General features: G+C 40.2%; 3 non-coding genes across 3 annotated transcripts; all 3 read right to left on the reverse strand.

Annotated features, from left to right (window-relative positions):
• Nucleotides 1-267: 267 nt before the first annotated feature.
• On the reverse strand, nt 268-349 carry trnas-gcu (transfer RNA serine (anticodon GCU)). The gene has a single exon. It is a non-coding gene; the product is annotated as a tRNA-Ser (tRNA).
• Nucleotides 350-7896: 7547 nt separating this feature from the next.
• trnaw-cca (transfer RNA tryptophan (anticodon CCA)) lies at nt 7897-7968 on the reverse strand. Its single transcript has one exon. It is a non-coding gene; the product is annotated as a tRNA-Trp (tRNA).
• A 2457-nt stretch (nt 7969-10425) lies between these two features.
• On the reverse strand, nt 10426-10508 carry trnal-uaa (transfer RNA leucine (anticodon UAA)). The gene has a single exon. It is a non-coding gene; the product is annotated as a tRNA-Leu (tRNA).
• Between the last annotated feature and the right edge of the window lie 3002 nt (nt 10509-13510).

A 13510-nucleotide genomic window follows, 5' to 3' on the forward strand; every position in this document is an offset into this window, starting at 1 on the left:
TTCTAGTGAGTGCAGTTTTTCCAAATTGAAATTAACAAGAACATTTTTCAAGATGCACCATGTCCCAAAACCGTTCATCAGGACTACTATTAATATCAGGTGAAAGCAGTACAAAACATAAGTGTAACCTAAATATTAAGAGACTATTGTCTGTCATCTACTGCTGTAAGCCATGTTTAGCCAGCGCTAGAAATATTACTGCTCTACTACAGTAGCACAAGTGCACAAACCCGACTTAGAAACGGTTCACAAGTCAAAAGCTGAAGACGACGAGGATGGGATTCGAACCCACGCGTGCAGAGCACAATGGATTAGCAGTCCATCGCCTTAATCACTCGGCCACCTCGTCGAGAAAGTCAGCCCCTGCGGACATGAGTTGGCGTGCTCAAGATCATCTTTCTTCATTCTTGATGGTCATTTTCTTCTTCCACCTGCCATTTCACTATTTTGCTTGAGTGATGTCAATCCACCAGGCGTGTCCTGTGCTTCAGTGGCGAGTATAGAGGACACCCTGTTGTACACGGAAAGCACATCGATCTCCTTGGATATGAAAAGTGCCAGATAAAAGCCATTTCTCTTCCTGTCTCTTAGTATCGGGGCTGCTAGTGCATGAAAAGGAGGCAACTTGCTCGGCGAGCAGGCTCAGCGCACACCGAACGCAGATGTCTCAGAGCGGTGTGTCCACGCGGCTGTAAGCATAGCGCTCTGCCGGCGCCGTGGTTTAGCTGGTTAAAGCACCTGTTTAATAAAGAGGAAATTCTGCGTTCAAATTCTTAGCGAAACCTTTCTTCCTGTTTTGTTTTACAGAACAGATCATTTGGGACACTCACAGAAGGCTTGATTTGGTTTAATGCATGTATTCATTTCCTTTGTCGGACTTTTTTAAATCATATATCTTACGAAAGATTAAATGTGAGCGAATTTTGTGTTCACCAAAAGTATGTAAATGGCAAAAAGCGGCGGGTAAGCGTTTCTGTGGTGCATTTGGTTGGCGTGTTCGGATCTTAACCCAACGTTGGGTGTTTTGAGCCCACCCAGGGACGCACTTCCTCCCATAGTAAACATCATCACCCCAGATATTTAATTTGTCCGCAAAACCTTAACTATTTTGATATTTGCAGTAGCAAACAATTGAGGGTTGGTCAGAGGTAAAGACTGCGATAGAGTCAACATTACCGGGAATTTCCAATAATTACCGACAAGGGCAACTTCCAAGCAGATAGTATTCACCCATGGAAATTTATGTTCCAATGTGTGGCGGGAGAATTCACTTATACTCCTGTTGCATCCTCAGCTAAAATAATTAAAATTATCTGAGAACTTGACAAGCAAAAACGACAGATCGCCGGAGTTATATTTTAATATTTTCGTATATTTACCTTAATTTGAATTCTAAATGTTAACCTAGTGTAATTTTGTTGTTCCTTTAAAATATTTTAGCTGAAGATGCGAGGGAGGATATTACACCTTGCCAAACATCTAAAATAACTGTAAAAGAGGCTGGCATTTTAATAAAACAGGCGATCAAAAGAAAGCTACAGATAGTATGGTATTATCCACAATATCCCTCGATATTGAAAGTCAGATCAGGAATTTGAAGAAACTATCAAAGAAGCAACGGCAATAGCAGAGGATGTTGATTTTGAACCAATGTTTACACGTCAATAATCCAGCAGTCCTCGCTTGCCAGACTTCTTCAAGATATTCTGTGTTCTATACAGAAAATCGAAAATTAAGCGCACATGCCGCAAGAGGGGTGGTCCGAAGCAAAGACTGCGGTAGAGGAGGAAAAAACTCCGCACGATGACTCGTGTCTAATATTCGGCCCCTGAAAAGCATCATATTCGTTGAATTGCTTGTGAGCGTGTGATTTCGCAATGCCTGTGTGCGGGCTTATACTTCCGGATTATCAATGGTCAGACGCTTGCGATGAGTGATTGTGTTTTGTATTATTTAGATAATTGAAAATAAAACATTTTCAAATTTACAGCTCGAATGAAATAAAAAAGTTAATTTGTCTCTTTTTTGTAACAACATTGCCATAACTATTCAGATACATCAGAATAGTACCTGGACGTGACAGGACTTTATTGGATTTTAGGGGATTTATTTTTGCGCATCTTCGCCTACGATCAGGAATACCTTCCTGTTTTCAGCGTGTTTATTGTTTCTGCCTGTGATCTCGGAAAGAAAGACCCAACAAATGTTCACCGAGTTTGCTGTGGTTTGAGAGGAGTGTATGAAGGTAATAAAGGAGGGAGGACGCGCGCATTCCGCATGGGGAGCGCAGAGTAATGAGCCGCACCTGCAGCTCGCTGAGTCTTTTCTCATATAACCGCTCAGCCTAGACACACAGCGCCTCCAGTCTGTGTTGGAGATTTGCAGTTCAGAAAACAGCTGTGTCGAGCAGAAACTGATCTTCCTGCTTTAGTTAAGGTTATTGGAATCGACGGTTACTGTGGGGGTATAGCGCTTGTATCTCTCTTCTCTGGCTAAACACTATCTACTGTAAAGTATAGAAATAGACAGAAGCTGAAATACAGCTACAAATACTTCAGTAAGGCCAGGCACATAGGAAAGTTTAATACAAATGTTCTATGAATCACTTTGCCTAGATTTTCGAACTCTGTTCGAGCTCTGATATACTGTAATCGTCTCGGCTCCTGCCGCTGTCACTGGGAGAGTGACTGCATTCCGTAGGGCTACAGGTTGATTTCACAATGCCACATTTAGTGAAATACAGGAGAAACTGCAAGGAAAACAATGTTTTAATAAATCTTCTTCTGTTTTTTTTTATTGCGGTCTTTCACATTTGAATGCATACCTTGGAGTAAATCTTTCCAGATTTCAGGCAGCCCAAACAGTTCTTAAGGCAGAATTCGAAGCCTATTTGACTTTCTGCTGATCACATTGAAGAGTTCACGAAGCATTTCCCTGCCTATCATGTGCCCGCAAACTGGTTTCTCCATTTTTCCGTGTTAGCGAGCACAACAGTCGGGAAACATGCAAGATAGTAGCTGTAAGGAGTGGGATATGAACCCACGCGTCTAGTCAGAGGACCGGGACACCCAAGCAAGGAAAGACAAGAGTTTTTGAGTTTGGCGCCTTAGACCACTCAGCCATCTTGATGAGCTAAATAAAACGGTCTGTTAAAAGCACCAGTAAAGTAAATGCTTTGCAGGAGAAGCGCCAAGTTCCCTGTTGGAGCCTAAACGGTTCGCGGAAATCAAATTTTCGGATCGATTCAGAGTGTGCTTTACAGCCTTTGTGTAATATTTTGATCTGCTAGGATGCAGTTGTCTTCACAATCTGGATTATCTCATAAAGAGCGACGTCAGTGTAAAACAGCTATCATTTTTAAGAACAGACGTTGTTTTGCATTATTCTAATTGGTTTATTTTCCTGATTGCAAGGTATTGTGAAGCATAAAAGCCAGCTGCATAAATCTCTAATTCGCGTCTTTGATGAAGGCGCTTCAAATAGCAGCCAGTGCAGGATTAACGCTTTTAGAGCATGCATTACATTGTATATAGTAATACATAAGCTTAAATTCGCACACTGTTATTTAGACAGTGCCAACCAGTCTGACCTCCTACAACTTTCTGTGCTGACGGATTAGGTCTTACAGCAGCTGCAGCCAGAGTAGCCGTAATGGCAACACAGTGCTTGGAGTTCGGCTATTCTTATTTCTTCTGCAGAACCAGCGGTATCGGAATATATTGATCCGCATAAGAAGCGCTTTCGGTTTCTGATCGTTTTTATTGAGCGCTGCTCTAAACTTTACATGTGCTCGTACTAGTTTTCCCTATGAACAAAAGACATTTCCCTAATTACATGATTTCACAATTTTCTTTTCAACAAGTAGAAAGAAATAAAATATAATTCCATATAAAAGCCCCAGGCAGGATGGTTGGTGGTCTAAGGCGTTGCATTCAGGTTGCAGTTTCTCCTTGAGGCGTTTGTTGAAATTCCACTTCTGACAAAGAAGTTAGAGTAGAAACGATAAAATCCCTAGGGAGAAAACATCTCTCATTTCACGTGTTTAATGTTAATTGTCTCAGTGGTTGCCTCGGTGATTGATGGATCTTCTCTCTTGCAGGGTGACGGCAAACGTCTTCAGAGAGGGAGTCTCACACGCACGGCTTTTCTTCATCAGGCGCGGAGACAACAGAAACAGACTTCAAACTGAAATGAATTACTTCTTGAGCGTTTATGACTGTCTATAAAATGCTGAGAGCAGGTGAAAACGTCTTTTGAAATGAGGAAATGTCTGCTGACAGTAAACAGAGCTCACGCTGAGCTGCAAACAAGTGCTCCTCGTTAGTACAGTGCTGAGTACCCCCGCTTGTTGCGCGGGAGACGGGGGTACGTTTCTGTGACAGGGCGCTGGTTTAATTTTTTAACAACCTGACTTCACTTAAAAAGTGTGTACTGTGTTCTAAGTTTCGGACTAGTTAGTGTGGTAGAATATGGAGATCATCCCCAGCTCTGAGCTCAAATGCAACAACATGTCATGCTGAACAAAGTCAGAGCCCAGCTGAACGTGTGCTCAGTGTAGTGCTCAGGACTCAGGAGCATTGTTGAGCAATTTATCTGATCAGTAAATTAAAATGCAGGACACTGTAAAATAGGATTATGACTGTGTCTCTGTCTCGTTTGTCCCTCACAGTTTAAAAGATACCAGTAAGGACACACAACTACTAATGTGATACTTATTGGAAATAGTCCCAAAACAAGCACGTCTGGCAGCTGGTAGACTCCTGTAATTTTGCAGTGACAGAACACTTAGAAGATTTGCAATCTATTTAAATATGAATTTACTAAATTTCAGTTCTCTTCACTCCCCGGCATAACTGAACTTTCACTGTCGCATACTAAAGGCTTTACATGCATTAGCTGTGATAAAGCTTCTAATAAACACATAATGAAACTTAGTTTTGTTCCTCATGATCCTCTTCTCGATCCAAATGAAATGTTTAATATGATCCCCTGAGAAAAAAAAATGAGTCCATTTCCGCCTGGAATGATTGATGCCTCATCAAACATTTTGTAATATCCCCGGAAGTTTATACAGAAGAATCCTGGTTCGTGGGTTAAATTCAAGGTAAGAAAGACTAAGGAAACGAGTGGGAAACGATGTCGATCTGTGATTTAAATCATCCGGAACATTGCACAACATCGGGCAGTATGTGACAGAGAGCAATACCTGATATCCCTTCGATAGCTCAGCTAGTAGCGCGAAGGACTGTAGTAAAAACAGCTGGGAATCCTTAGATGTCTGGTTTGACTCCGGCACGAAGGAAGGTAATTTAATCAAATAGTTAAAATAGCGAATCTGTTTCATTCAGACATTGTTCAAAAGCTCAATAAATGAAGCAGAGGCTCCTGTTCTGAATTCAGCTCACGTCTGATTGTCTTGTTTTGGCCAAGATCTGATCTTTCAATTAAGGGACAACTCTGTCTGCTTTGTAATTCAAAAATACATACAAATGTCAAGTTTTTTTGTAGATATAAAGGTTCTCTCTGTTTTCAAAGGATGGCTACTTAATTGGCTTTATGATTTGGTATTGATTTTGTATCGTTGTATTATTAAGTTTGTGCTTTCTGTGTTTTTATCGTATTGTGAACTTATTTTTTAAACAAATGCTTACAAAGGCAGACAAGGCACACATCTGTTTATACCAGTGGTGAATTGTACATTTTTATTAAGTACAATCTACTGTGCACTTTTGGGAGTATAACAGGTTCGATATAAAGTGGCAAAAAATATAAAAGGGAAAAATACCTCAGACTGCGTGTAAAGGCCTCGTTGTGACTGTTTTATTTTTAGATAAAGACGGTGTACTGTGCACAAAATGTTGCAGAAACACAATCTGATATTTTAATAACTATTATTTTAATAATTGGATAAGTATGAGGCCCCGGATCCAAATCATCAGTCTTGATATTTTTAAAAATGATATCTTCCCTTCCTCTCGTGGAAGTCACACGATGTGAACAATTGTTTTTTTTTTTTCCACGTTGTGATCCAAAGAGCCTCAGACGCACAGTCAACAGTAACCAAACCAGGATGGATTCTGCTGGGAGCCGGACTGAGCTCATTCTCACTCCCTGTGCTGAAAACAGAATTATCTCTTCCGCGAACATCGTCTACAGCTGCTAGATATTGCTCTGCGTCCTACTGCTCAAGCAATTCCTTTGACCAAAGACAGATCACTTGTGCGCTTTTAACCTTCTTGCAGCTACAGGCGAGACTGAAGCTGGAGATGTGAAGGCACCCGCTGGTGCATGTTCTCCAAATTTCACAATCGTGACAGACTTCTCTTTTTTAAAAAAGTAGATATAGCCCTGAAAAAGCATTAGCTTTATCAGTTTTTACATTAATCAAACATGATATTTTTATTACATTTGTTTAAACTTATATAGCGCTTTTCTGGACACTCCACTCAAAGCGCTTTACAGGTAATGGGGACTCCCCTAGTGCGCCAGAACACTCACCACACATCAGCTATTAATGGGGAGGAGAGCAGAGTGATGAAGCCAGTTCAGAGATGGGGATTATTAGGAGGCCATGAGTAAGGGTCAATGGGTAATTTGGCCAGGATGCCGGGGTTACACCCCTACGCTTTCGAGAGACGACCTGGGATTTTTAATGACCACAGAGTCAGGACCTCGGTTTTACGTCTCAGCCAAAGGACGGCACCTGTTTACAGTCCAGTGTCCCCGTCATAATACTGGGGCATTAGAACCCACACAGACCCGCCCAGCGACAGAAACCAGACGGTACCGTGTGTCGGGCTCGGCTGCGAGCAGGAAAATGACGTTATGGGGACAAAGTAGAGAAAATCAAAACGGTTCTATAAAAGAACTGTGTCAGCTGTCAGTTCGCAGTCTGTACTCTAAATCCACCGATCCGATTTCAAATCTCTCTAACACCTGAGCTGCGGCTTTTTTCGAGTAGTTATTCAGGAGAACATTATGTTAATCATATAGATGAAACGTTTAATATATTCAGGTGGGTAGCTACGTCAGCATTCGAATCTGCAAAGGAACAAGTAATACTGTAGGTTTATTCCATGCTGAAAAGAGAAGAGAGAAAACAAACCTGAAGAAGGTTTCACAGCTGAAACGTGATGTTTTCTCTCTTCTCTTTTCAGCATGGAATAAACCTATTCCCAGTGGGCGGTGATTCGTCGAATATAGGTATATTCACAGCGAAAATACGGCTATACGTATATATACGTCGTTGCGACGTATAATCAACGTCGAATTGCAACCGTAAAATTGACGACATTAATAAACGCATATATAACGTCGAAAACACATCTAACACAGTGCCTGAGGCTTTTTACTGTATATATTGTTTGTGCCGCAACTAGGAGTATACGGCACTCTGCATAGTGTACGAAGTAAATTTATTTTATTATTTTATTAATAAATATAATAAATTAATTAATTACTGCGAAAATAATTTACTTCGTACACTGTGCAGAGTGCCGTATACTCCTAGTTTTAAAACTGACAAAAATGTAGAAAACACGTTTCTCACTTAGAATTTAAGATGGGGGTGGGGTATTACTAGTAGCGGCGCAGAACTCACCATGGTGCAATTCATTTACGTGACGGGCTAGTGGTTTAATGGATAACGCGTCTGATTTCGTTTTATAAGATTGTCGATTCGACTTCTACCGGGGTTTTGTGATTTAAATCAGGCTTTTTGGGCAGTGTGCCTTTTCTCTTGTCGAGTTTAAGATGATTCGCTGCATAAGCTCCTGACTGGGTGTTCTGTACTGCTCTGTTATTTCATTCAGATTACTTAAGTGGTGTACAGATAAAACCCAACTGCGTGGTATAATTTCCGGGTTCGGCACCAGCAGCACCTGCAAACATATCAGCTGACCTCGACGTGAGTTGAACACACAACTTTCTAATCTGGAGTCAGACACGCTACCGTTGCGCCACGAGGTCACTCGCCACAAGTGCTTTTAATTCCCCCAAAGAGAAAAATCAGCGTCCCTGGAAAAGATTTTTTTCATTCTCTCCTGTGAGGAGCGCCGCTCTTCCAACGAGGGTCTCTTCTTCCCAGACCACAGATTATTCTTCCCGCCAGGCTCTCTCACAGAGAGCACACACACCGTCTCCACTAATGTGTTTACTACATCTATAGATCTGACCCCCTACAGCCCCGATATACAGCCCGGATATTCGATATTCCCCATTAAAGAACAAAAAATATTCCTGGATAGGATATTTACCACCAGCCTCGTGAACATCTCATCTTGACCTCTTCCAGGAGGAGCACAATTAACACAGAATCCTCTCTCCATTTAGCAAATAACACAAAACACTGTTTACCTGTCAAGACAGAAAACCAGGCTGCTCCAGGTGAGGCTTAAACTCACAACCTCGGCATGACTCCACTGATGATGTCATTTTACATGGCCTGAACCAGGAAAGAGTTTGGAAGTTATGGTGTTGTTTTAATACTTGCCTACTCTTTTAATTTTTCGGTCAAATCTTTTATTTGGGAGTACTTTCAATTGATGTTAATCCTTGTCCCGATGCACGATTCTGGGCCATGGTGCATCTTGAATAATGTTCTTATAGGCTTCAGTTTGGAAAAGTGCGCTCTTCAGAAGCTACCGAAACCGCTAATGGTTACATAACACTTAATGCAAAAGCAACGGTCGGGTTTGAAAAAGAATATTACTTGCTATGAATACAAACACTGCTACAGGAGGGGTGTTAGGGCTATTTTAGCTTAGATCATCAATTCATCTGACATTTCTTCTCCATCTATATCAACAGCGAAATCGCTACTGAGCGCTAAAGGCAGGTCCTGGCAAAACAATCTTCTTTAGAAAACATTATTCAAACTATTTCTACTACCATACGTCAAGTAAAAGATACCGATTGCACGCAACTAATACAATCTCTTTTCCAGGGACGTTGTAGCTAGATGCAAATTACAATCGAAAATGTATCAGCTTTAAAATTTTCTTTTGGATCCACAGGATGATCAGCATGAACCATCAAAGAGCCTGTAGCTGCAAGAAGGTTAAAAGCGCACAAGTGATCTGTCTTTGGTCAAAGGAATTGCTGGAGCAGTAGGACGCAGAGCAATATCTAGCAGCTGTAGACGATGTTCGGGGAAGAGATAATTCTGTTTTCAGCACAGGGAGTGAGAATGAGCTCAGTCCGGCTCCCAGCAGAATCCATTCTGGTTTGGTTACTGTCAGACTGTGCGTCTGAGGCTCTTTGGATCGCAACGTGAAAAAAAAAAAGAACAAAAAACATTTGCTCACATCTTGTGATTTCCACGAGAGGAAGAGAAGATATCACAAAAAAAATCAGAACTGAAGATTTGGATCCGGGACCTCATACTTGTCAAATGATTAAAATAATAATTATGAAAATATTAGGTTGTGTTTCTGCAACACATCGTGCACAGTACGCCATTTTTTCTAAAAATACAGTAGATTGTACTTAATAAAAATGTACAATTCATCGCTGGTGTAAACAGATGTGTGCTGTGTTTGCCTTTGTAAGCATTTGTTTAAAAAAGAAGTTCACAATATGATAAAAACACAGAAAGCACAAACCTAATAATATAACGATACAAAATCAATACCAAATCATAAAGCCAATTAAGTACCTATCCTTTGAAAACAGTGACATTTGTATATACATTTGAATTACAAATAAGACAGAGTAGTCCCTTAATTCAAAGATCTTGGCCAAAACAAGACAATTAGATGTTAGCTAAGCCTCTGCTTCATCGTTTATTGAGCTTTTGATCAACGTCTGAGCGAAAAAGATTCGCTATTTTAACTCTTTGATTAAAGTTCACAAAAGCACCTTCCTTCGAGCTGGAGTGAAAACAGTGACTTGAGGATTCCTAACTGTTTTTAATACAGTCCGCCACGCTACCAACTGAGCTATCGAAGGGATCTAAAGTGCTCCTCTCTGGCACATATTGCCCAATGTAGTGAAATATTCCGGGTGATTAAATTCCAGTTCGACATCAAGTTTCCAACTCGTTTCCTTAGTCTTGTTTACCTTGAATTTAAGCCACAAACCAGGATTCTACTGTATAAACTTCCGGGGATGTTACAAAATGTTTGAGGGGGCATCAATCATTACAGGCGGAAATTCACTCCTTTTTTTTTCTCGAGGCATCATATTAAACATTTCATTTGGATCGAGAAGAGGATCACCATGCGAGACAGAACAAACTGTTTGATTCTGTCTTTATTGGGAGCTGTATCACAGCTAATGGATGTAAAGCCTTCAGTATGCGATAGTGAGAGTTCAGTTATGCCAGGGAGTGGGAGTGAAGAGAACTGAACTGAAATTTAGTGAATTCATATTTAAATAGAGTGTAAATCATCAAAGTGTTCTGTCACTTCAAACTTAGTACGACACTACCAGGAGTGGGGATCGAACCCACGTGGACTTTCGTCCATTGGATCTTAAGTCCAACGCCTTAACCACTCGGCCATCCTGGTCTACAGCAATATGCTGCTCAGTTGTTTAACATTTGAATATGATTCATCTATTAAAAAAAAACAGCGCCCTGTCACAGAAACGTACCCCGGTCTCCCGCGCAACAAGCAGGGGTACTCAGCACTGTACTAACGAGGAGCGCTTGTCCGCATCTCACCGTGAGCTCTGTTTACTGTCAGCAGACATTTCCTCATTTCAAAAGACGTTTTCGCCTGCTCTCAGTAATTAATGTCGGTTTGAAGTCTGTTCCTGTTGTCTCCACTCTTGACGAAGAGCAGCCTTACGTAGGAGACTCCCTCTCTCAAGAATTTTGCCATCACCCTGCAAGAGAGAAGAGCCATCAACCACCAAGACACTTAACATTAAACACATGAAATGTGAAATGTTTTTTACTTAAGGATGTTACCGTTTCCACTCTAACTTCTTTGTCAGAAGTGGGATATGAACAAACATCTCTAGGGGAAGCTACAACCTGAACGCAACGCCTTGGACCACCAGCCATCCTGCCTGTGGCTCTTAAATGGAATGATATGTTTTATTTCTACTTGATGATAAGGGAAAAAAAAAGTTAAATGTAATTAGGGAAATGTCTTTTTTTCATGGGGAAAACAAGTCTAAGCAAATGTAAAGTTTAGAGCAGCACTCAATAAAAACTATCTGAAACCGGTAGCGCTTCTTATGCGGATCAGTATATTCCGATACCAGTGGTTCCGCAGAAGAAATAAGAAAAGCTGAACTCCAAGCACTGTGTTGCCATTACTGCTACTCTAGCTGTAGCTGCTTTAAGATCTACTCAGCGGGCACAGAATGTTGTATGAGGTCAGACTGGTTTGCGATGTCTAAATAACAGCATGCGAATTTAAGCTTATTTAAGTATTTTAAGTATTTAGAATATAATACATGCTCCAAAAACGTTAATCCTTCACTGGCTGCTATTTGAAACGCCTTCATAAATGACACGTAATAGAGATTTATGCAGCTAGATTTTATGCTTCACCATACATTGCAGTCAGGAAAATAAATCAATTTTCTTTAACACCTCTGGATAAAGTTCTTGGATAAAGTGGAGCAGGTTTCAGACCTCTGCGTACAGCGCCCTTGATGTCATTTTATTTTTACAGCAGCAAGCATCCTGAAAGTTTTTTTTATATTTTTTTATTTGAACAACAAAAATACATATAATACAAAAAAGATCACATATGACGTATCAACAACATCGTCAGGGGCACGTGCTATAATCCAATTACACTTTCTGAAAAATCTACTGTCCATGCAAATGTACATGCTGGGTTCTTTTCTGCACTGAGCTGCTCATTTGAAATCCAGAAGGCAACACAGACGCGCTCCTATACCAAGAGTCTTATCTGGACCACCTGGGTAAAAAAAACAGGAAACCTAAGCACTATTCTATACTGACAGCTTTTGAAAAGGAGCTCTGTAATATGCACATATACAAAGACAAGGTATAAATACTCCATAGGTTTAAAATTCAGGAATATGAATGGTCAATTGTTTACAATTGGAGTTTTTATGTTTCGTATGATTTAGCGACTTTTTTTCAACATGTAAAAAAAAAAACAGCACACCTAAATGACAAAGCCTTAGAGCTACAGAGAAAAAACAAATTGCGTTTAAAGTAATTTTAAAGGCTCGAGAAAACATTGCACTATGAACGCAAATGTTTGTCTTCTTTGTCGCACTTACGTTTTGTTGCTTTAGCAAATTTCATGCAGTTTATTTCTGACACAAGACATAACAAGCTTGTGTATTTATGACAAAAAACCAGGGCAACAATTTTCATTGACCTTGAAACTAAAATTGTTAAAAAGTAAGTTAAACGCACATATAGTAAATATATTTTCTCATATAATGGTGTGTTTTTCTGTCTAATAATTCTTCATGAATGGTTTAACAGACACTTTGCATGATTAAAACAAATATTTACGAATTTTAACGTTTTATACAATAAAGTTTTATTGTGAACATGAGCCCTGTTTATCTATATCACCAATACAGTTCTGGATTTTATTCTGCCTTCCTACGCACATATGAATTTTCTTTCACACAACAGCTCGCATGTGTGGTAGGGTATTAGCGCCAGGGATAAAAAGAATGATGTTGGCTTTTAAATGATAAACCATTTGCGTTTATACAAAATCACAATGCGTTGTCGCAGACATTGGGACATACTCTGTTTAAACACCTGTCGTTTTCTCTTATATTGGCTCCTGTGCTTCGGTCCATTCGGTCCAAAGAGTGGATTTTGCACCTGCGCCAGTGCTGTAGTGGTATCATACAGACGCCCATACAAATCCATCACACGCTGAAAGCTCCGGAAGGCAACATAAAATATTGCTCTGTCTGTTGGTGGATTAGGTATGCACGCTTTTTTCAATGTAAAATACAATGTAAAAAGATCAAATTTGATTCAAAATCGATTAATGTAAAAACCAAAAAAGCTCATGTTTTTTATCTAGTTTTATCTTTATCTATATCTATATCTAGTTTTTCAAAGGTCTTTTAAAAAAAAAGTTTATCGCGATTGTGAAAGTTAGAGAAGGTGTACCAGCACGTGCCTTCATATCTCGCCTGTAGCTGCGAGAAGGTTAAAAGCGCACAAGTAATCTGTCTTTCGTCAAAATAATTGCTGGAGCAGCAGGACGCAGAGTACCATCCAGCAGCTGTAGATGGTACTCTCAGTCCGGCTCCCAGCAGAATCCATTCTGGTTTGGTTACTGTCAGACTGGGCGTCTGAGGCTCTTCGGATCACAACGTGAAAAAAAAAAAGAACAAAAAACAATTGCTCACATCGTGTGATTTCCACGAGAGGAAGGGAAGATATCACTTAAAAAAAACAGAACTGAATATTTGGATCCGGGGCCTCATACTTATCAAATTATTAAAATAATGATTATTAAAATATCAGATTGTGTTTCTGCAACATTTCGTGCACAGTACGCCGAATTTAACAATAAAACAACAGTCACAGTGAGGGCTTTACACG

This window comes from Atractosteus spatula (assembly GCF_055471065.1).
Source record: "Atractosteus spatula isolate fAtrSpa1 chromosome 10 unlocalized genomic scaffold, fAtrSpa1.hap1 SUPER_10_unloc_14, whole genome shotgun sequence".
Taxonomy (NCBI): domain Eukaryota; kingdom Metazoa; phylum Chordata; class Actinopteri; order Semionotiformes; family Lepisosteidae; genus Atractosteus; species Atractosteus spatula.